General features: G+C 43.8%; 1 pseudogene; it reads left to right on the top strand.

The window, feature by feature from the left end:
* Window positions 1-22308: 22308 nt before the first annotated feature.
* Window positions 22309-22874, top strand: LOC134212235 (density-regulated protein homolog; annotated as a pseudogene).
* Window positions 22875-23500: the final 626 nt, after the last annotated feature.

Here is a 23500-nt window from a genome sequence, read left to right as displayed (position 1 = left end):
CCAATTTGAAAAAATGAACTGGCAAGAGTGGCAATTAGTGGATTGTGAAGGGATCCACGCTCGTGCAAAAAAATCAAAATGTGTAAAATTATTAGAGGTGATCCATCATAGAAACAGTATCTATGAATTATTGTGAATATTTGTCCATATAAAATGCTTATTATTATTTTTATTGTTTCCAGGAAAAATCTGGTCATTCGATCTAACATTCGTCATAGTAAAGAATCAGAGGTTGGCATGGTGTGCTTAAGGTAGACATAATTTAGTTAAAATAATATTACTATATAAATCATACTTTGAAATTTTACAGAATGCCGTGTCGAGAGCAGCAAGTGGAAAATTACATAACCGAACAATCCGTTAGCATACTGGAAATGTGTATAGATGGTACTTCCATATGCAGAAAAAAATTTATAATAAATAAAAAATCACCAAAAACTGGGTTAACAGGATTTAAACAACTATAACCTTCACTTTCAAAGCTGTTTCTCTCTTCAAATAAAGAATAATACTTTTGATTTCAATGCCAAAGCATTTTAAATACAATGTGGAACATTGTTAGACAAGCATAACAACACTTGTTTCGAAAGTGTTTTGCTGTTGTAATTAAATTGAGTGGTGAGTTGCTGAAAGTGTTTACACTCGAGTCTCGCATGTTTGACCAGTAGGCAAATTAAGGCGAAACACTTTATAGTCGCGTGTATTTTTTTGAGTGTACCTCTTGAATGTCAAAAGATCACTCAGCCGCCATTATCGAGCGCAAAATACTGATACTTTCTCCTCTATGCAATTTAATAACACGCATTCTAATATTGTCATATATTTCTGAAATACTGTCCTAAGTGGACAGAAATTTTGTTGTAGGGCCATAGATTCTGGATCCTGTCAGATTATTCATTTTCGAACTCCAGAAGAAATTTCTAGAGCCTGTTGGAACGCTGGGTCCACCTCCTTCCCCATTCCTGGCGGGAAGGGATGAACACATCGTAAGGTAAACATATGACTACCGTTTCCATCCAGTCACTAAATCTTTATTGGGATTTATGGCAAATTATTTAATATGCTGCGGTGACCCGTAAGTTCTCCTGACAGCAGTGTTTTGTTCTCTTAACCTTAGAGCACTTTTTCCGCTTCCAGCTTATGAAGATCTAACCGGGGCAGGTGAAGCACGCGTCTAGGGCCAAAGTGGTACTACGAACTGCACCAGTGATGGCTAAAGCGGTGCGTTGGATTTGTTGAGCTGCCTTGCAGCAGCCTCATTAGTTTTAGGCCACCAGACAAGGAAGCGTAAGTTGTCCTGGGACGGACAATGGTTTATATATCCACATGATCATACTTGTTTTAGGCCCCATCTTTTACCAAGGGTTTTTGAACAAACCAAAGTGTATTGAGACCTTTCGCACAACTGATTGGAGATGAGAGTTCCAATTAGCTTTGCGTCGAGTATGACACCTAGATATTTTACTTCACTTGAATAAACTAATTGTGTTTGATTCAAGAAAAGGTTTCAGTTGACCTTTCTCCGTTTGGTGAAAGGGATAATGGAAGTTTTTGTAGGATTTATGCTAGTTGATACTTTTGACACAGGAAAGGTGATTTAGGCAGATTGCATTCTTCCACGATAACACTTTCGAATTTGCCTCACACAATGACAACGTCATCAGCATATCCAACACTGAAGCCTCTTCTGTTGTCTAGAAGCTCATCCACCACCAGTGACCAAAAAAGGAGAAAGAATCCCTTGCAGGACACCCCCTGTTGCTTTAAAGTGATGTATGAATCCTAAGCTCAGAGGAGATTTTCCGATTAGCTAGCATAGCATGTACCAGGTATAAATGCATGGGTCGAATTTTCTCCTCAACATTGCTGACCCTATAGACGAATAAGAAGCGTTATCGAATGCGCCTCAATATCAAGAAATGCCAAGAGCAATTTCTTTCTTAAGGCTGATTTTTGAACTACCGTATGGTGCCGAGATCGAGATTTTCCACTTTGATAAGCGAATTGGTTTTTGACAAAGGCATTGCTTTCAAATTTTGTGATTTATGTACTCGATTAGGTGGCTCGGTTAGTATGGGAAACTTGTTCACTTTGATGGGCTCATAGTTCATTCTTGATGTTTCTGATATGCCGATTACCATTAATCATCGTTAGCAGTTAACTGTTGGAAGTTTATGGGGATGTAGAAACATCCAAAAAATTGCAGTCTGATCAATTACGATGAAGAACTAGATACTCATACAGATCTTGAAGAATTTACAGAATTATAGAAACTGCAGAAGATTCTGGTTCGTTGTTATTAGCATTTCTGCAGTGAGGTTTGAGCAAATTTCTGTTGTACCTTTGAAAAGAAAAAATTCACCCTACAACACTCCAGAAATGCTAATATCTTTGCTAATAAACTCTAATCTTCTAGGTTTTCACATAATATTCTGTATTTATTTTGAACTGAATGAGTATCATGGTTCTGATCGTAAATTGTGCCGTCCAACTGCAAATCATTGTTTTTGGATGTTTCTCATACATTTTTCATATAAACTTCCAACGAGTTTAGCAGCCCAAAGTTGACCGATTTCGAAATTTGTCCAGAGCATCAGGGCATCAAAGAACCGAATAAGAGGCGGCCTATCAAAAATTTGAAAAAGTGTTTTTGAGCCACCTAACTCGCATAGTAATTTTTCCATAATTTTGAGCATTAGAGGATAAACTTAACGCCTGAATGCTTTGGGGTTGGTTTTATCTCTCTTGCCTGCCTTCGGAATGAAGACAGCCCGGATTTGACGCTAATCGTTAGGTATGTGCCCAAAATCAGATCCGCCTTAAAAATCTCAACCAAGAGTGCACCAGTGTTTTCTCCTCTTTTGGATCAACGAATTTCCATCCATGCCAGGAGACTTAAATGGCTCGAAAGATCTCAAAGCCCTCCAACCCCGCCTGAGTGAAAGCTTCCATTGCAACATTTATTGTGTCTTTTTAGATCCAGAAACCCAAGATTGGATCTTTGTGGATCTGAGACAGCAATTCCAGTGCCTTGGTCGCAGCTCGACTCAGGGATTGAATCAGAAGTGGATTCTTTAACATGCCTCAGTGTATCGCTAGGCTCTCAGTAAGAACCATCGTCTTTTCGGAGGCTACCCACACCATTGAGGGGTCTTTTGAAAGAGTTTTTGAGTCTCACTACGGGTTCTCTCTGCTTTCACATACTAGAATCCACGATTTCCGTTTGTTGACCTTATTTCTTTGTTGTAGTTCGTCAGGGCCTTTCTGTATAGGCTCCAATCGCCGTTCGCTTAGACGATTGAACTCCCTACGCGCAGTTTTCCTAAGCTTTCAAGAGTTTTATTCCACCATGGAACGTCTCTCATCGAACTAGTTGATTTAGTTGGACAGCTCTCTTGGTAGTTAGATTTGTTTTTAATGGATTTGGACTCCTTCCAATTGTAGGGACTTGACGTGACTTTCATGATGTACTCTTTCGGATCGTAGGATTCTTAGATCGGCTAGAAATAGAAGGTTACTCGATCCTAGAAATAGAAGACACAGTAGACGAAAACGAATGAACAAATGTCATGCGCCATCAATTGATTGTATTTTCATCTACCTATATACGTAACATGTAGTGTAGGGTTTCTTGTTTGAAGAAACTTCGGAGGATTTAAGAAAAGACGTCCAAAGAAGGATTGCAAATTAACGAATGAACATTTATTTTCAATCAAATTATGTTACTAAGGGGTTTCTAGGATAACGTTGAGTATAACTGATTGGCTACTTGATTACACCCCTTCTAACTGCAGTCCAAGGCTAGTTCGTAGATTTTAAATCTTGAGAAATCCAATGCTTTGGTGAACATACATTGCTAGGGTCCTGGGTTTTATAGGTTCTATTTTAGAGATCCAGAAGCCACATGATCACGTAAGAAATGATATTTAATATCTATGTTCTGTCCGCTGTTTCTAGTTCTTCGCCACGATACAGCCTCTGTTGTCCCTTAGATGGTAGTTGGTTTAATAGCTTCTTGCAGATCCTCTAGAACTTGAAGCCAAATTGCTTAGTGACCTTAGCGTTAAGCAACATATTCAGCTTCACTGGATGACGTTGCTCGTGCGTTGTTTCTTGCTCCGGAAACCGAACAACCAAACACTTGAACAGGTAACGCTCACCGATTTTCGATCGTTTGTGTCCAAGCAATCCGCATCTGCATATCCAATCAATGATGAACCTGATCGTCCCGTTGAATAATAGTTTTATGTCTCTTGTTCCTGTATACCTCGAACCACTCGCTTTAGTGCTTGCCAATGTTGAGATTAGGACTTTGCTGGAAACGACCCAAGTATCCAATCGGAAAACAAATATCTGGTCGCACGACAGCATGAGATACATCAGCGATCCCAACATTTCCTGATAGGTTCATCGATGTGTTGGTTCATCCCGTCAAGTCCAGTGACAATCCTTTTCCATCGGAACTGACCGAATTGCAGTCACTCATCCGTTTCATCAATCGGTCGATTTGCACCTTTGAAAGCTGCATCCCAGTTCATAGTTGTAATCACTTTGATTCCAAAATGACGAAGTTCTCACAGTCCGACATTTCAAAAAGCTTGGCCAAGTCTAGCTTCAGTTTCCGAATCGATGAAAGATTTCGTCCTGCAACCAACAGATCATCCCCATACAGAATGATGATTAGTTCATCGTCTGGAATCATCATATATGACAATAATCGTGCTTCGATCTGGAAAATCCCATTTTGAGGAGTTCGTCGTTAAAACGTTCATTCAGCATCGAGGTGATTGTTTGAGACCATATATGATTTGATTAAACGACATGTTTCATCAGGCTTCGCTTTAAAATGCCGGAGGTTTCTATAGATGATTTTGAGACGACCATGCAGAAAGCAGTCCTTAGTCCATTTGGTGGAAGTGGAACTTGCGATGAACCCAACAGCTAACACTACACGGATTGTGGCCAACCTTGCCACTGGTGCGTAAGTTTCTTCAAAATCTCGTCCTGGTTTCTGAGATAACCTTTCGCAACTAACCTTGCCTTGTATCGGATGGCCTGCGTTTTCATCCTCTTTAGCGAATACCCATTTTGATGCAGGGGTTTTCACCGTCTGGGCAGTCGTTAGCTCCCATACGTTGTTTGTTTGAGGGATTGAAGTTTGCTGTGCACGCTTGAAACCATTTTGCTATCGTCTCGTCCAGCAATCTCGTCATATGTTTGTGGGACATCTGCATAAAATGAATCGCGAAGTTGCAGTCACAACAAAGTAATCCATAAACTTAGAGCGGTGCTCCCTTTCGCTGCGCCTCATTCGCGTTTGTCCGCTGGACTGCAAGTTCTAAGTGCGAAGGAGCGCTGACAGTGGTGGATCATCTTGTTGAATTTCATTACGGTACAATTGGTCATCTGCATCTTCAAAAGCATCATCGGTCTCTACATCAATAGGTTGAGAACGTTCAGCAAGATATCGACATTAACAGGTTGAACACGCTTCCTCCTCTGTTCAGCCGGGAATATTACCACCAATGGAGCTTGTGACGTCTCATCTGGTTTGGTGGTATAAGGAAATCTCGTCTCGTCAAACTTAACATCACGGGCCTGATGATTTTCGATATTTACGGTCCCAGAGTCTGTAATTATGCATATCCATCATGACCACTTCACGCTTTTCGGATCGGCTTTTCCTTGATTGGTTGGTATCCACGCAAAGCTTTACAGCCGAAGATACGACCTTCTTCAAGTTGGCTTCATAGCAAACCAAAGCTCGCTGGCGTCGTATTGCACGGGAGACTTGTTGTAGGGCTACGATTCAGAAGATACACACCGGTGGCTGCCCAGACCACATATCTTTCGGCACTTGGAGTCAATAGCATAAGCACCTTCTCATAAGCGTCCTATTGAGCGTTCGGCCACCCATTTTGCTGCGGGTATATGCAAATTGTTGGTCCATTTGAATACCCTTTGATTTGTACCACAATTTCTGCTCGTTGGAACAATATTCTCTTCCTTGATCCACCTGTAAGCTCGAAATTGCCTTCCTGTCAGCAGTTGCATAGCTTCAAATTGCGAAACTTTTCAAAAACCTGGGATTTTTTCTTCATAGTGTAAATGACCGAGAAGTGAGTATTCATCAATGAATGATAAAAGTATGCCGAACCATCCCAGCCGTGGGTCAATTGGACCACAGACGTCCGAGGTATTTGCTCCAATATGCGTTGCACGTTGCCTGGTTCCCGTGAAAGGTTCACGGCATTGTCACTCGTATGCAGGGATCGCAGAATCCGAGAGGTTTTGGCTAAGTTGATTCCTTCCACCATGTGTGTTGCACCATCGCTATTCCGTTCGTTCAGATCGTCAACGATGCCACAATCCTTTTCTTGGCATACATTAGCAGAAAATGAGTCGACGCTAACCTCCAGCTCCTAAACTGCCTTTCAGATGAGCCAGCAATCACTTGATTTTCCTTCGCAGCACTGTTGACGTCCATCGAATAACACCGAAATTCCAGCACTTGCCAAACTCTGACCGACATCAGATTGTCTTCAAATCAGGGATGTACAGAACGTCATTGATATTAACCGGAACTCCTTTGTTGTGTATCCATTTATCACGCCCTTAGTCTTCGCCACCAGACTTTCACCATCCTTTGCTACTTGAATGACGAGATTTGATTAGGTAATTTTGATGACGACGAAAACACTTTGGCATCATCTACCAAATGGTCACTTGAACCAGAATGAGCCGAAAATTAGCTTGCCACTTTACATGGGTAAGTTTCTTCACGTTTAACCATAAAACTCACTGCCTTGCTTCCTGCTGCAAGTTAGCCTCATCCAAAGCTTTTCTGGCGACAGTCCTTCTTCTTATGGGTCTTCGGCCGCATTTATGCACTTTCCACTGAAAATCTTGAACTTTATTTTGCTTTTCTCACCGGCAAACGCTCGACTTCCAATACATCTAGCTGCCGGTCTCGCTGCTTCACTTCCTCTGCTAGAAGACGTTGCTTCGCCGTATCAATGAGCTCATCCTCACCTAGATTCTCAAGCGCCGTGATCAACGGATCATATGATTCCGGAAGTGTTCCGAACAGCGTCACGATTAAGTCCGCTTCCGTCAATACCGCACCCGCCAGTTTGAGTTGCGAATTAAATCTTCAAACGCCACCAAATGACTGCGATGGAATCACATTCCTTCATTCTTAACCGTCCAGCTGCTCTGCACTAGGTTTTGTGTTACAAGAGACTTCTAGCAAGGAATTTCCAGAGCTCGCACATTTGCTTCGCGTGACTTTATCCCGTACCATCTCCAAGCACTCATCACCCAGGAAACTGATCACAGGGATTTCGCCTTCGGTGCCTCCTCGAATTTGACTTTATCGGAGCCTCGCCGGAGAATCTTCTGTTAACGTGTTGACCACTCCACTAGCGTCCAGGAACATCCGCACCCGAAAACTCAGTTGTGGAATCCAGAACCTCCGCTGAACTGAGGTATTCCGTGCGCCGTATCCTTGGTCGAGCCCATAACCTGTAGTGTAGGTGGTCTTACGTTTTGAAGAAAATTGGAGATTTAAGAAACTTTAGTTGTTGCTCCATCCAACAAACTTTTAGATTTCTAACCGTGAATCTAACGAATTCACGCTCTGAAATATTCCAGCCTCCGGGCACCGACGGAGCTGCAGTTGTCAAGTGATGCGTATTGACTTCTCCACAAATGAAAGTAATTTTGCTGTATTCCTCAATGGCTGTCTTCCAAAAGTATTCGTGATATTTTGCCGCAATAAGATTACCACCCTTTTATTTTATATTCCATACAGTGGCGTTGGTGTGCGAAAACTGCGTTGAGAACTAATTCCCAGCAGGCATTGAACCCAACCACAACATAGCCGCACACCCGGGAGGCAGTACTATCGATGTTGCGACTGTGCCTACTGCAGCAACTGTCACCCGTTCAAGACGAAATCGATCGTCGAAAACAAGTTCTCGAACATTGCGCGCCTCTTTGGACCTCCAGCGGCTGAAGAGAAAACGTCTGGAGAAAGAGTTCATCGGTAGAAAGTACGCGATTTTGGGTCCCCACGAGGATGGAGAAGGCAGCAGTAGCAGCAGGACACATCGTTCACACGGCAGTTCACAGAACCCACGACTGAGTAAGAGCCAGCTAGTCCGACTACAAGCACCACCGGACCAAAATCCCGGACCGGCACTAAACCCAGGGCGTTCCAGACCAGTGACAAACAGCAGCCACTGCGAACGAATCTTCGATGCTTTTCGTTCCTGGCATACCAACCTGGTTAGCCAAGCGCGCGATCGAAGAGGCAAGCAGCATCGTCTTTCGAGCCGACACGTCGTCGATTAGCACATCATAATCATAATGCGTGCCAAGTGGATACTACGAACGACTGTGCTGGAGCGACAGGTGGATGCAGAACATATTCGGCGGATCATCATGCGTTCCCGACGACGGTGAATGTTTCCATTTCGCCGGCACGCACACCGAGACTGATGAAGCAGACGTGATCTTCAAATGCAATGTGACAGGCCTACAGAGTTGGCGACGACAACCGTTGAGGAAGTGAAACGAAATCGAGGGAATTGGCACTCCTGCAATCAGTTCCATCAATGGTTGGTGGAGTCATCGACAGTGCCGGGATTTCGAATGTTCCCATACCAGCGCGCAACGCGGCTCACGAGTTCCAGTCGTTGGTAACGACAAGGTTACAGTTGGTAAGTCAAACGCCCAATTTTTCCGATGATTGCTTCCCAATCCAATATGATGAACCTGTTAACATGCCAGTCAGAGTGCTGACAAAATAGATAAAACACCTCCGGCGATCGAACCATGTTTGTCTTGCTGCTGCCATTCGTTCCGCAGCATGAGTCACCCCAAGCTAATTCAACTCCCGTGCATACTGTTTCTCCCGAATTTATCCGATCGTGTCACCGTTTTCAGTTCGCCCTGAACGCCATTGCCATCTGTTGTCCATGACATTATCCCGCGGCTATTCAGTGGTCCCAGCCATAGCAACTCGCTGCGACAAGTTCGTGCCAGAGAGCTACCTGCTTTTCCGGAGACCCAGTTGAGTGGCCGTTGTTCCGAGCTGCTATCTAAATCTACCGACATGTGTGGCTATTCAGAAGGAGAAAATCTGATGCGGTTGCAGCGTTTAGCCTGAGAGGCGGTTCGAGGCATCTGATCATCCATCATCTGTTCCATTAATCATTACCACCTAAAACGCTGTATGGACGTCGGAGCAAATCATCGGATCATTACTCGCCAAGGTGCGATCTACACAACCCAAAACCGGAAAATTTGGAAAGTCTGATCATTTTGGTCTGGATGCAAAACCTTCCCAAGCACACAAGTTGCACATCAATCACAGTAACTTTTATGTGACCAGACACAGGCACAACTAAGTTTCTGCAACCAGTTTCACTTGACTTGTGCTGTTGCTTGTAGTCATCTGAAGTGCAGGTCTTCAAGATCATCTTTCGAACCCTTACTGCTTCAGGAGCTGGTAGCAAGCTTCCAGCTACACTCAAGCAACTGGTCACTTTCAAGCGTCATCACCTAATCGTCACTGACCACATTCGGGTCTTATATGGAACAGATTGTTAACGAACCCGAGCGGATACTCGATAAACACCGTCTTTAGAGTTGCCAATTGGACAGCTTCAAAGCTGAAATTATTATCGTTGTATTAATCAGCGATATAAATTTGTTTGTTTGTTTGTTTGTTTGTTTGTATTGTCCAGTAGCGAAGATGCAAATCTTTTAAATTACTACCTCTAACATAATAGACAAAAATACAACTTAACTACTATATTATTTTCGGTTGTTTCAATTTCGTTATTATCTCATCCGGTTCCAAAATCAAAGCAGCCATCTTAAATATTGCCTCCAGAGGAACGCTTAACAGCAGGCGGTAATAAGTTCCAATATACCACTCGAACGAACAAAGAACTAGTAGACTTCCGTGTTGTTTGCTGGGATAACTAGATTCTGTAGACGTCGTCCGAGTTTGTTATCAGCCTCGATGTAGTGAAGCTGGAGATCGTGTTAGAAATTTACGCAGGAAATGCAGGAACGGATAGCGTAAAAATGTTGCAGAGAGCAGTAGGGTTGTTGAAGGTGGCTCACATGGTCATAACGCCCTAAACCATAACATAACGCACACAAAGTTCAACGCAACAGCAAACGATCAAAGCAACTTGCTGGGGCGAACAGGAGTACATCTCCAAACATGAAATGTGGTAGAATCAGTGATTTGAACAGCAGCTTGATTGCAGTTGGCGCATCTGATGCAACAGTACAATGTAAGAAGACTGGCGTAAATTTTCCACATTGCTGTGCTATTAATCCATTCCACTGCAGGTCGTTATTAAAGATGAATCCTATGTTGCTGGCGCTATCCGTCCAATCGATTATTTCTCCATCCAGCACAATCTCTGCTTCAGGTGGAGCAGGCTAACTCTCTGGCCTCGACTGAAAACATCGCTTTGCTCTTGTTTTATTTATATGGAGCCCATTTCGTCTGACCAATCTGCCACTCTTTCCAGGTCATGGTTATCATTCTGATTAGGTCACGTGCGCAAGGACCATGTCGACACACGTACATCTGCACATCATCGGCGAACATTTGAATGGAACAGTACCGTAGCACCGTCGGTAGATCGTTTATATGACAACAGAAAAGCAGAGGACCCAGCACTGAACCTTGAGGTACACCGGACAATACATCAGCACTCCTTGAGCATCGAGCCACAAAAACAGTCTGTTTTCTTTCGTATAGAACGATTTTATCAGGCTTACGGCAGGAGAAGAAAAGTTGAACTGCATTTCGAGCTTGGATATTAGTTTCAGTCGGAACGGTATCGAAAGCCTTCGAGAAATCCAGTAGGAGAAGAATCCAGCACCTTCTTGTCTACGACAGATCCAATATCATCATAAACTCGAAGAGCTGTTTTGATGCTCTGACCTCTCCGGAAACCTCAGACAGTTCAGCAAGTTGTTGTTATCGATGCTAAACTCATTTGCGCTTTGAGTAGCTTTCGAAGGCCTTGGATAAGACAAAGAATACTATTGGTCGCAGATTGTTTATGCTGTTCAAATGTGCCTTTTCTTCAACGGTAAAATCTTGCATGCTTCCAGCAGTTGGAAGGTAGACGTTCTGATGAAATGTTGAATAGATGCTTTATGTGTGGACGACCCGCGAAGGATTATCTTGATGAAAAGAATTGGTAATCCGTCAAGTCCAAGAGCATTCGATTTGATATCCCAAATGGCATTCACTATTTCCCAGGATTGCACTGAGCGAATGAAAACTATGGGCGATGGCGCTGGTATACTGAAATTCCTTGCTTCATTATACGTTGTTTGAAAATTTGCTGCAAAAGTGTCGTTTATCTCGTTAGGATCAAACTCACATGGCTTTGAGGATTTATCCCACTGACCTCAGCCTCTTCAAAGCTGCCAAAGAGTATTTGGTGGTGTCCTAGTCCAGTAACCGATGCAGATACGTCGTTGGATAGAGCGATTTTTTTTCTATTTCTAAACATCTTGTATACCGACGCTTGACGTCCTTCAAGTGCACTGGTGCTTGAACCAACTCTGTAATGCCACGTCGTTCTGTGATAGTTTCACATCTTCAGAAAACCAGGTTGACGACGGCGACTGCTGCTTTGCGGAGAGGGATGGATGAATTGCGCCTTTTTAACATGCAAATTAAAAATTCCATTGCTTCATCGGGTTTTCGATTTGGTAAAAAACGTTCCATGGAATAGATAGAATAGCATTCTCCACAGCATGTGGTTCGAATTTGTATAGTCCTAGTGTAGCTGGTCCGAATATGTCGAAGTCTATCGAGACAAAAATTAGGTCATGACAAGACAACCCCGGAAAACTGACCTCCAAATCGCAAGATATCTGTGTTGTTGGTGATAATGAGATCAAGCTGTGTACATCCTCCAGCATGGAAAAATGTTGGTTCTCCACTAACAGACGTCAAGGAAAATTTTGAGCATCGAATAAAATTTTTCACTCCTGCTACTAGGGCGCAGCATGTCGTGTTGTAGTCACCAACCAGTATAATATTCTGGTAATGAACTGCGAAATCAGTGAGTTTTCTGTCAGGAAATTCGAAGTCGTTGTTGGGGGTTGTATATGGTTATCAGAAGAATTTTGTTTCACCAACCGAAACTCTAACGCTAAGCATTCTGTTTTATCCGCTGCATCTGCTGTCATGTGTTGAAAACTTTGTGGCAGGTTAGATGCTCTTATAGTAAACAGCATACCTCCACCACGCCTACATGTCCTATCATTTCTCACAACTGAGTAGCCGAGATGCCAATACTACGATCGCTGTGCTTAGACGTAAGCCAAGATTCGGAAAAGCATGCTATCTCAACTTTAGATGCAGACAATAAGTCCTGCTTTCATCAAGCTTGAAGTTGCGCACAGATACTTCGTATTCCCGTAAAATGTTCAGCTTATCAGGAGAAGAACAGTGCGAGCACTGCTCTCGGAATGTTCGTGGAGGTGTGGTTTTGAGATGGTGGCATCAAGCAAAGTAGGGAAGCAATTTCTAGAGGGCTGCATAACTATTGGGAAATATGAAACAATTTCGTCTAAATACAATCTTCAAATTCCAAATACACAAATTATAAATCACAACTTAAACATGCTATGAAAGTGAACGAAATACATAGTTACGAAAATTTATCCAGCTCATCTTCGGACCGTACCGTGTTGAATGCACCAGTTGCAGACTTCACATGACCACTCCATGCTTGGTATATACCGATGTCAGTTTACCCGCTTTCTTTAGATTCAGCGCAGCGATTTCAGTTTCCTTGCTTCGACGGTGAGACTTTCGTTGATATAAATACGACGATCAGAGTCCATCCCGATGTGTTTCAACTTAAGATCACGCTTCCGCAGATAAGCACTGTAAACTGATCCGTGTTGACTTCTGCAAACTCAACTACGATGAGGCTGTTTTGTCCGAACTACTGGTGGCCATACGTCGCTGCTGCTAATAGGAAGATCTGTTGATGTCCAGGTGCTTATAGTCCTCGAGTACTGTATTCAAGCGTTCGTCGTTTTGGAAAGGTATGCCACTAATGATGAGCTCATTACGGTTAGCTAATGCTCCAAGTGTTTGGGATACATTGTCCACCCTCTTCAGCGACCCAAAGCAGCATCCCTGCTGGAAATTTCTCTGTGCACTCTATTTTCAACGATTCGATGTCACACTTTAATTCTGTTTAAAGCGACGATTTGATTGTTGATTTCGCTTGTACTGTGTCAATCAGCTGTCTGGTTTCCGCGAATTGCTTCATCATCGTCCTCCGATGCCTTCCAATGATATAGGAACAGATTGTTGAACCCGGAGCGGATACTGATTCAAACACGTCTTGTAGTTGCTAATTGAGAGTTCAAAGCTGAAATTATATTTATCGTTAGTATTAGCATCAGCGATAATTTGCTTACATTTCGTTTATCGTAACTTGTGGGTGGGAATCGAGGTTATGTTCGCTGGCCTAAGGTGGAATTACAAACCAGTTGAAATAAACATTAGTTTTCAATATTCGGTACACATTTTGGTATCACCTACCTCTACGGCACAAAGATTATGAAATAGTATACTTATAATTAATTAGAATAGAAATTATTACGAATTTAAACATGATATCTAGGAAACGAACTCAAACGTGAAGTGCTTGCACGCTACTTTTTCTTGTCCCTCTGCGTTTGACGTTTGCTCAACATTCCTTACAGCGATGGTTGATCGAGGAAGCCAGTAGCCTCACTTCCAGTGTGCCCAGAGAGCTCAACATCCCCGCCCGTGAGCTACTCCAGTGGCTGAATGACCATCGTTGTCGCTCAGCCGCGGTCTTACGTCAGTACTGCCAGCTTTACTGCGGGCCTTGAAATGATTCCGTTGATGTGAGAACTTTGGCTCGCCGTACCTGATTATCTGCCCCACTTATTCTCTACAACTCGTCCTCTTGTCCAACTGTTCCTTGTCTTGTCGTCTATAACGATCACTAAATCTCCTGGTTCGATTGGTTTAACTTTCTCAAACCACTTCACGTCGCGTTAGCATGGAAGATACTCCGTACCCACCTTTGCCAGAATTTATTCACAATTTGTTGGGTCATCTTGTATGTCTCGGAGGTTGGTCTTGTCATGTAATATAGGTCTTTCCGGTTGTGTCACACCACTCGATCCATATAGCAAAAATGATTTGGTGTTAGTGCCTCATCATCTGCATCATCCAGGGGTATGTAGGTTAAAGGTCGTGAGTTTACAACTCCTTCCACCTCTACAATATCGTCTATACTTCATCAGTTGGGTGAATTGAACTATTAGAAACCACTTTCATACCAGATTTCACGCTCGGACCATGCGCCCCAGGGCCACCTATAGTGAGCAGCGGGTACATTAAGCGCCATGTTGTATGTGCGTTGGTGAAAGTGGTCGCACCTCGGTTGCTCTGCTGAATCATTTCTGCTCCTCCATCAATAGACGATTGGCTCCAACAAAGTTGGTGCCATTGTCAGAATAAACCTCTCGTGCACTCTCCTCGCGATAAATCGCCTGAACGCCATTACACATGACTGTGTAGAAAGGCATGTGTCACTTCCAGGTGAACTGCTCTTACCGTGAGGCAGTGAAGAGTGCCACCCATCTCTTAACAACACTTCTTCCCACCTTGACTTCCAATGGTCCCATAGTCCACACCAACAAACGTGAATGCGCGTATGAATGGTGTAGTCGTGTGGGTAGTGGTGCCATCAGGAGGCCTTGGAGTTGCTTTTCTCACCTTGCACTTCTGACAGTTACGAGCTACTTTTCGAATCAAGTTACGAAGTCCAACAATATAAAACATTTGCATTTCTTCATTCCGTCTCATTATTTCCGTGTAAGAGTCGTCGATGAAAACTGTCCGTGATTAGTGCGGTAATCGAATGTTGTTTGGTAGTATCACGGGATATTTGAGAAAACGTTGCCTCAGGAGAGCTTCGATTCGACTCCCATCCTGATAATACCGTTGTCGTCCAGGAAAGGATTTAGTGATGAGAGGATAGATTTGTCAATCATCCCACGATTCATCATTGCTGCTATTTCATCAGGAAATGCTTCAGTTTGGCTTCGCCAAATGGTAAATTCAGCGTTTTGAATTTCCTCACTTTGAAGAACATTGTTTTCTTTTCGCTTGAAAATCTCTTTCGCAGAATGCTTATCGCAGATGAACATAAGCTGTTGCCCTCACCAGACGTTCCCAATTAGAAAATCAACATCAACGAGCGGTGTCATGACATTACAACGGTGCAGAAATACAGGACGCAATTCCTCGTTGGTAGTTATATGAGCTGATGTTGCAATTCTTGGTGGCCACTTAGATTCGTTCTGCAACAGGAATTCCGGACCGGAGAACCAACGATTATTGGGGCTAAATGTAGGACCGGATGTCCACTTCGTCGCTTCGTCCGCAACATTCAAACCTGAGGGACATATCTCCATTCGTCGATACTGGTAAGAGAAAGTATTTCTCCCACGAAACCCGATAATGATGGTAACGTCGGCTGTCAGAGCGGAGCCATGCCAACACAGTGCTGGAGTCTGTCCACAAATATCGTTTGGTAATCGGAAGCGTCATGGAAGTGCAGATGGATTGTATTAGACGAGAACCAATCATAGCCGCCTGTAGTTCCAAAGCGGAATTGAAAGCGGTTAAGAGGAGCCACCTTCGTTTTTGAAGCCACAAATGCGCATCGTGTTTCACCGGAACAGTATAGTCGCACATACTACAATGCATAGGCGGATTCACTTGCATCCACAAATACGTACTTGTAATTCCTGAGCGAGTTGGATGATGTATCGCCAAAGAAACACCTTGCACCTGTACTTCATTGATTTGTGGTAGTATTCACCCATCGAAACCCATGTCCAACAAACTCGGCAATCGGCTCGTCCCACGTCCCACTCTCCAGATCTCTTGCATTATTATTTTCCCGTGAATTAATGAGAAATTAATCCCAAGGGTCGAACAGCCTCATGATAAGTTGGAGCACTTGTCTTTTCGTAGAGACATCCGTTGAGCAGTGATTGATTATTTAAAAGCAGAGAAACGAACGTGAAAGTCTTTAACGGGTCCCACCAGTCCCGTCACGGTCGGTTGATCCCTGTTTGTCGCGGATCGGTTTTCCAGTCGAAGTATCTGTTTCGCCGATAGTATTGAGGACTTCGAGTAGTTTGACTTAATTTCTTATTTCAAATCCTGCGATGCTGAATAGCTTTCACCTGTTCTACTAACTGTACAGCTTCTTCCACCGTATCAGTGCTATCGAGAAATCGTCCAATAATGGTTTTCTGTGATAGCTCTCGCTGCTCTCAGGTAGACCTTAATGCTCGGCGTTTTTATTTTTATGTACTGAGCTGAGCATGGGAGCACGTAGAAACGTGGTAACATCATTACATACACGTCGATATCTTCCGTCGAGTTACTTCTCCATAGAAACCGTTGGTACGTCTGTCCTCTGCCTAATCCTGATTTGGGAACATTTCGCAGATGTCTCCACATACTGCGATTTTCGTTCCGAATCTGAGTATCACCGTTATCAAGACACGTGTAGATCAGGTCCTTTTAGTGAAGATCGTTGAGGCTAACTCCCTGCACCTTGGGCTGCATCCCAGATTAATCTGATTTTCGGTTTTTCGGGCTTACTACAACGCCCAGTGGAAGATACCATACAAGTCGAGCATCTGTTCGCTGAGCTCTTCCGGGTCGCTTATGTGCATAACCTTTCCGTACGTAGCTACTGATCTTCTGCACGTTAGCTCGTAGTTCCGGATCGCATTGCATTCGTTTTCTAGGGATTTCAAACGGCTTTAGCCATCGACAGGCTGTCAGGAAATGTTGGATTGTCGATTCTCCATAACAAACCTGTTTCATATCGATTTCCTTGACGTATGTAGTCTTTTGTAGAATGTAATGCAGCTTGTCTTTCGGCCTCGGGCCTCAATGAGGCACTTTCTTCTACTGGCAAAATTTCATGATATCAGGTAGCGACTGATTAGTTACAGTGTTGTGGAAATTGAGCTGCTCTGATATGTGTCATACCGATTCCTTTCCGAACGCGCACCACCCCAGTCTGGTCTTAACTACCACAGGCCCTTCATGTGGCCCTTCCGTGTTTTTAGTGAAGTCAGAAGACTGCATGCTAATCCGATAATCATACGGGAACAAATTCGAGTTTGTAGTGGAAGCCGACCATATGCGATGTTGGTAGCAAGACTTCGTAATTGAAAGACTGTTTGCAAATTTAATCTGTCCATGTTAAGACATTGTCGATGGTATATTTTGCAGCGATCTTTCTGGCAATCGTTAGGCTATACATTTTGACCCTTCTCTTCCTCGAGATATTAGTCCAGGAAAGCCAAAGGACGATGATGGTCCATCCATATCCAGCTGCTTGGCATTCTGCTTCTAAGAGAGTTGAACTTGAACCTTCGTCCAGAAAGGGAATATTTTCCACTTTCCGTTTGGAACAGCTTTACAGGATGGAAAAGAGAAATGGAATGACTTTGGTGGTGGTTCTGATGAATGGCATATCGCTACTTGTAGCAGAGCGACGTCCAGTGCGGCGCATGCAGGAGTTGATGGTGGCGCGCTCCAGCCTTCAAGTTCATATCTTTTTTGACCTATGGCCATCTTCGGTGAGGAACCAGACACGTTCTGCATAGATTCTTCGAGCGAATGGCTTTCCAGCGAGCATCGACAGTTAAAGCTTTGAAGGTTGACAGTTGACTATGTAGTGTCCATTTATGCCGAATAAGAAGGGTTTGTTTAACCGATCCTGAGAAGTTGTTCCTGAGCTTGTGCTTCGTCATCGGATTCGTGCGTCGGATCTTGTGCGTGTACGAATAACTTTTCCTTCTGTTTTCCGAACTAGTCCTTTAAGATTAGGGTATGAAGAATCAGTACAGCAGATCAGATGCCAGATATACCAGGTTTGATACGAAGCCAAACGTTGCCAAATTAATGTTCACCTGCTTGTTTTAGCTACCCACTGTAGCTTGAAGTTAGGAAGTTTTCCACTAGCTCATTGAGCAGTAGGATTTTCCAGGTGATTTTGTTGGAAATGATCATATGATCTATGAGGTTTTTGCCAGTCCGTAGTCAACTATTGACTTCAAATTATCGCTTTGAGCTTGAGTGGACCGCACACGTCTTAGAGTGAGTTGATGAGAATTTCTGGTCGGCGTATAGCATTTGAAGTTCGAAATCAGCTGCACTGAGGAAGGAAGTAGCAAACGACTCTGACTGAATCTAGTGTACTTCCACGAAGGCATCGCTGGAGCCTGGCCAGGTTTTGCATCATGTAGCCACATACTTGGGTGGAGTTTTTAAAACTACTGTAGAACATAGGCCAATCTTCAGGGTCACCGGAGAAGATTGGTAAGTCCTTCGGATGACTTGTCAGATGTTGAGACGTTGTTGGTCCAGATGCTACCTCCAAATGATAGTTCTCTGGTTTTGTCGGGCTTGGGAACTGTGGTCTCGAATCTGCTGTGAATGGTCCACTAGTTTTTGGCAACCTTGACTGAAGCTGATCGGATCAAGCTCTGGCATTTGATGATTACTTCTCTGGAACTTATTTTGTGTGACCCGCTCGTTTCCTCCAGTTGGTACTGTAGAAATCTTCAGTGTGGTATTTTTGCAGACCGTGGTTCTACAGTTTCTGTTGATACACATTCCAAACATTCGTGTTCGGCTCCAGGGTTTAATATTTTGTTGGAAGGAAGGTGCCGAAGTATTGTACCGTAGGTACTGTCGCACTACCAAACGTGGCACTGTTGTGTATTACTAGTCCGGGATGTGATTATTGTTGTGGTCTTCCTGGAGTTGAGTAGGAACAACCTTCAGTGTACTTTCGATAGGGACTCGATTTTCCAACTTCCTTGAACTGACTTTATTTCAAGGCAGGAAGTGCCACAGGTTGTTCTTCGATGACAGATTTGAGAATTTCAGGATCTCCTCCCTTTCTACCTGTGTGGGATTTCTACACCGTCCGAGATATTATCCTGCCTCAACCAGTTCTCCAATCTTTCTTGTTTTGAAGCGCACTTACTTTTCTTGTTGATTATCTCATCCTCTTCTTCAAACCGCACTCAATATTTCAAACTTTCCTTCAAATATCTCTTCCTCCAGCTTCCTCATTTCTTGATTCTGCTGTTCTAACAGTTCAAGTCTTAGTTGAGCCGGCGGACTTTTTTGACGCGGATGTGTACGCGGATACTGAAGATCGGGATGTTATTTGTGCTGGACGTTTGCAGCTTTCTACATTTCCATGAACGGTTGGAGTCGGCTATCGAGTCTGATACGCCGAGCACATCCATAGTGCTCCACGCATCGCAGGCGTCGCACCCGACCATATTGTCGGCCTCATCCGGCTTAGTGCACTTCTTGCAGTGCCTACTGTCCGATGAATTGCATAGTTCCGTTTTTTCAATCCACTCTGAATGGAATCTTTGAAGTTTGTTAACGAACCGAGCGGATACTCGATTCAAACACCGTCTTGAGTGCTAATTGGACAGCTTCAAAGCTGAAATTATATTTATCGTTAGTATTAGCATCAGCGATATAAATTTGCTTACATTTCAGTGTTTATCGTAACTTGTGGTGGGAATCGAGGTTATGCTGGCCTAAGGGTGGAATTACAAACTAGTTGAAATAAACATTAGTTTTCATATTCGGTACACATTTTGGTATCACCCACCTCTACGGCACAAAGATTATGTGAAATAGTTTATAATTAATTAGATAGCAAATTATTACGAATTTAAACATGTATATCAGGAACGAACCAAACGTAAGTGCTTGCACGCTACTTTTTCTTGTCCCTCTTCGCGTTTGACGTTTGCTCAACATTCCTTACAGCGATGGTTGATCGAGGAATAGCCAGTACCTCACTTCCAGTGTGCCCAGAGAGCTCGGCAACAAGATCGTGACAGCGCAAGCGATGTGACTTTTAGAATGAGGTAGAGACATCGAAGCAAGCAGGAGAAACAGAAGACGAAGAAGGAGATGTACGTGAACACACATGCTGCAGAGGAGGAGAGGTACACTGCGCCCAAGTGATCGTGGAGGCAAACAAGCCGTGTGTCGCACGAGACAGTCACTGTTCATCGTCAGCTCAAGCAGGCGGTTTTTCTGCATTATGCGGTATCTCTACGGAAACGGCAAAACAATTCGGACGTTTGCCTTTCGATGACGTCTTCCAGGACGTTGTTGGAATCGAAGATTGCTGAGGAACTTGAGTGACTCGACGTACACCCGCTCTGTTTGCAGTGGAGCGGTATCGAACGTGGAGAGCGAACTCAGCCATCAGTTGCAGATTTCGGAAGAACCAAATTCTTCACGGCTCGAATTGAAAGAAGTACACACCGTCAAAAATCAATCTTCCAGTACAATCGCTGAATTTCAGCGAACTTTGAAACAGTTTCACCTTCAAGGTCTTCAATCCGTAGTTACGCCAACGCTGTTCCCCAATTTTAGTCGGTTTGGAAATTCGTTCGTCCGGCGATACGAAAAGCAGGAAGGAGCGGAAACCCCATCGCTGCTAAAACCAGGCTGGGATGGACGGTGTACGGAACAAGTCTGCTGCAAACGTACCGTCGACACATCAGCTGTTTCATATATCCGACGTTTGCCCGATCAAGAGCTGCGAACTAGTAAAGGAGTTTTTCTCGATGGAAAGTGTTGGTGCTTCAGCCTCTGCTATTGAAAGTGAGGATGACAAACGTGCCAAGCGAATTTTGGAAGCACTACTGTGGAACACCATCGAATGCGTTGATTTTGCCACCCAATCACGCGTTGGCGCATCTTTCCCAGCACTATGAAGCCGGTTCCCAGCTCGTTGGTGGTGCCACAGCTTTGGTGCCTGATGCCCGCTTTTCCACACTTTCTGTCCTGTCCAGCAGATTTCCCAGCGCTACGACATCGAAGTTGCGGGATGTAATTCATCGTAGATTATCCTGTCGCAATCAGCAACGACTGTGTTCCATGTTCCAAGCTTCCAATCGTGATCCTTTGTTCGTCGCCCAGGTCGTTGCCAATTGTATCGAGTCGTATTATCTTCTATGTCGTTCGTAAGTTGTTTTAAAGGCGGCTTATTTGGCCTGCGCAAACCTCCTGTTCACGCCAACTCGCAGATGGCCTGGGAGGGATCTCAAGCCCTTGTACATAGTCCCTGCTGCCCTGCCTTCTGGAATGAATGAAAGTAATTATTTATCATCGTTTTATTTTCATCAGTGTAGTTGATTTTTTTTGAGGAATCAGAACTGTTGTAGTATGTATAACCATATTTTAATGTACGTGTCGTTTGGCCCCAAGCACAACTAAACACATGGTCAGTCATATGCCATGACTCGTACCCATCCCGACATTATGTGGTGTTGATTATGAAACCAATCACTTTCCGTGGATAAGCAGACCAAATCTCGCTGCCTCAGCCGTCATCGGCCTCTATAACCGTAACTGAGCGATGCGATGGCGATTGCATCCATCGCAACCGATACTGCATCCAAGCATCATCGAGCACAGAATAAAAACAAAGCCGCCCTGCCCACTACAGTATACGCTGATCCGACAAATGTATGGCCGGACTATCGGGTTTCTCTCGTTAATCCGAATGCGCAAATCCATACAAAAGAACCAAAACAAATCCAGCACAAATTTGAAACGACAGCAGATGTTTAAATGGGTTGATACTTTTAATCCGGAAAATGAATTAGCGAGATCCGGACCAACGAGTCGTCGGACTAGCGAGGTCTGGATAGCAGGGGATACTGTATTTCATGCATATTCGCAGACCCACCACACCGACAGCTCTCTCCGCTGAGCATGCATGCATGGAGACCGCGCTGACGTTGTGTGATGATGACGTTGTGACATGATGGGTTCGCACTAAATCCCCGTTTTGAGGTGAAAGTTTCTAAAACTAGGTACTTTTTCTAATCGTGTACGTCTCTGTTTATTGCTATTCGTCAGATGGACCGCTCTCACTTTGCTTCAAATTGTAGTAGGATTTGATGTTTGATTTCGATGATTGGCGATGATGATGAAACATCATTTTCAATTTTCGCTGTAAGTAAACGTCAGGTCTTTCTCCGCTGTGTCGCGAATCCAATAAAGAATAATCGTAAATTCACATTTTAAGGAATACAAGTTTGTTATATGTAAATATTACAACATACTTTCTATAATCATGAGACTTCAAATGAATTCTTTTTCTTCCTAGAATGGTCAGTGAAATTCCTGCCAAGCTTCAAATCGGCCCCAAGGATGGAATTACACCTTGTCGGTGCAGTATGCGGACACTGCTCGATGCCCCTCGAGTACTGCGAATACTATCCGGACTACGAGAAGTGCAAACAGTGGCTAGAGAGGAACCTTCCGTCGGAATTCGAAAGATGAAAACGCAGCGTCGGTGGAAATGTAGCGACATCAGGCGCCCCAGAGGGCAGTCGATGGCGAAAGAATGCCGCGGCGAAGAGGGACAAAAGCGCCGAAGCGTGCGGAAAGGAATGATGAAACAAAGAAAGCTAAGGATGAGACCAAAGAAGATTTGCGTTTCGGTCGGCTCGCGGTAAGAAGAAATCGTAACGGTGGTCACCGGAATGGCCACATTTGACGTTGACCTGAAAGTGGCGGCCAAGTTTTCGGAACCAAGTTTGTCGTTCGTTGTCGGTGACGGAGAGATGAAATCGTGATTCAGGGCGACGTCAAGGACGACCTGTTTGATGTGATTCAAAAGGGCGAAATTGATGAAGATTTTATTGAAGATCTGGGCGATCAGAAGCGGTAGGCGAATGAAGCAAACTACAATTGCCGGGATTAATTTATTCTCAAGTAATGCATATAAAAATATTCAAACTAATTTCTTAATATAAGAAACGATTGATCGGATGAATGTTACTGATCCCCATCCGCTGACCAGCTCCTATCCGAACTTAGCCGTGCACTCGAGAAATGATTAACCTGCTCATCGGCTGTCGTTCCGGAATCCTCGATCAATTTGAATAGCGCCGATCCGGGCGGATCGTTGATCATCTCAACCTCGTTCTGGTCAGGTTGAATGCTTCACATCCTTCAGAAAGCACCACTGATTCCGCGCTTTGTCTTTTGCATGAGGTATCCTCGAGATACTGTAGCGTTTCGTACGTGATGGTGGCCAAATTCGAAGTCCGTGCTTTTTCTTGCTGCTTTTCATGTTTTCAACGTCGCCATAACCTCGAAGTTGGTGAGAATGGCATTTGGATTAACACTGGAATCAGTACTGGATTGAAACTAATTTGAATTCAATGAATGACTTACATTCTTTCATGCTGGCGATGTTTTGCGTCGAAATTCTGGATCACTTATTTAACTGAGTGTAAACTTTGCAAGCAACTCCACAAGAGCAAAACTTTGAATAATTTTTGTTTGATTTGA

Source organism: Armigeres subalbatus, chromosome 1 (genome assembly GCF_024139115.2).
Source record: "Armigeres subalbatus isolate Guangzhou_Male chromosome 1, GZ_Asu_2, whole genome shotgun sequence".
Classification (NCBI taxonomy): domain Eukaryota; kingdom Metazoa; phylum Arthropoda; class Insecta; order Diptera; family Culicidae; genus Armigeres; species Armigeres subalbatus.
Note: the sequence above shows the minus strand (reverse complement) of the source record. Positions and strands in the feature narration are given on the sequence as shown.